This window comes from Myotis brandtii, unplaced genomic scaffold (genome assembly GCF_000412655.1).
Source record: "Myotis brandtii unplaced genomic scaffold, ASM41265v1 scaffold229, whole genome shotgun sequence".
NCBI classification, from domain to species: Eukaryota; Metazoa; Chordata; class Mammalia; order Chiroptera; family Vespertilionidae; genus Myotis; species Myotis brandtii.
The window spans coordinates 1,383,909-1,385,814 of record NW_005358611.1 but is presented as its reverse complement, the minus strand read 5'-3'; positions in this window follow the sequence as shown (position 1 = coordinate 1,385,814).

The following is a 1,906-nucleotide window of genomic DNA, read 5'->3' as shown; positions in this document are numbered from 1 at the left end:
AAGACAGAGTGGCTGCTTACCTGGGCGTGTGGACCGTCTCGTTCTTAGGCGTCTTCCCAGGCCCCAGGAGGCCGCTCAGTCCGGGCAGGCGGGCGGTCGGTCCCCCACCACCGCCGGACAGGGCTCGCGAGCAACTCGGAACCGGCGCCTCCTCGAGGCTGGACACAGGATCATCTCCCCCGAGAGCTGGTCCAACCCGTTTCCCTCCCCTTCCCGCCCCACATTCACCAGGCAAATCCCTTGGGAAGAAGCAATGGGGTGTCTTTACTATGGTCATTTCGGTCAAGTTCAAGGTCAGAAGGACAGTCATTAGAAGGGAATTACCGACTAGAAAGTCTTCGTTCCTTGGCTGCATTCCACACGAGCACCGTTAGCTGTCACGGGAACTTAAGGATCTTTTTCATTATAGACTGACTTTTCACACTGCCCAAAACCACGGGAGGTAGAGACAAGCAAGTGTTCACATACAGCTCTAGCCCCAGCGCAAACGGCATTTGCACGCATGTTCTTCAGTACTTTTTTCTAAGGATTAATACAAAAATAGTTGCGATTGCAGCGCGCAGTCTCGGTAAAGTGCTCGCTCACCGTCACACTAAATGTTTGTCAAGCTGCACACGTTCCCATGGCCAGGCCGCTTAGTGATCACATGAAAAACGTTTGAATTGGAGCTGGAAATGGCAACGGAACACATATTAACTCAACGTGCAGCGGGCCAGGAAGCCCTGGAAAGGTGTCAGTGAGAAACCCGCTGAGACGGGAAGATGCCCAGCCCGTGTTTTTCAGTGGAAATAAGAAGGTTGCAGAGTAATTACTTCTAGGGGGCGATCTTTATTTTTTCCTTTTGCCATTTTTACGCTCCGTAACGAGCATGTGACGATGGGATAATTGTGTTGTAATAAAAAGAAATTGGAGCTGAAAATGGCAACGAAACACGTATTACAGCGTACAGCGGGCCAGGAAGCCCTGGAAAGGTGTCAGTGAGAAACCCGCTGAGACGGGAAGATGCCCAGCCCGTGTTTTTCAGTGGAAGTAAGAAGGTTGCAGAGTAATTACTTCTAGGGGGCGATCTTTATTTCTTCCTTTTGCCATTTTTACCCTCCGTAACGAGCATGTAACGATGGGATAATTATGTTGTAATAAAAAGAAAAACATGGGAGAAACTGCAGGGGAAAACCGAGAGTGGAGATCTGATGCTAAACAGCATCCTGAGAAACGCCGTGGGCGCCACAGCGTGGAGTTGGCCCGAGTCCAGGACGCGTGGAGGAGGCAGTCGCCGTCCGTGGCCGTGTGGAGAGTTCCGGGACCCCCATGGGCAGGTGACCCCTGGCCGCCCGGGAGGAGGCAGTGCCGTCCCGACAGAGAGCATGTGAGAAACCACCTTAGTGTGAAAAGAAACACCACGAGGGTTTGGACTCCACATAAAAACGCCTGTCGCCTCAGACTGACTGACCTCAGAGCGGGTGGGGGTGGGTGAAGGGGGAGCCGGGGGACAGCAGTAATACTGGCAACAATAAAAGCCTCAGGGAGACCCCTCAGGCCGCGGGGAGGCTCCGTGCGGGTCCTGGCCCCTCCCTCACCCCAGCGTTCGTGGAAAGAGAGCTTCACAGGGGACTCAGAGGCGCTCAGATGCTTTTATTGACAATATGAACAGAGCCTCCGGCCAGTCCCCGAGCTCCTTCCTCAGGGAGAGGACAGGCCTGTGTACATTCCGTGGCCGAGTTCACGCTCCAGCCCGTTTAGCCGCTGGCCCTTCACATTCAGGCGCAGCAGCTGGCTTTTCTCACACACTTTAAGGATCCGCTTTCTATTCTGGAAAAAGCAAACAAAACCAACCACCGGGGAAGGAGCGGGGACGGGGCCTCCTGTGCCTGACGCGGGGAGCAAACCTGGCCACGGCGCACCTGCC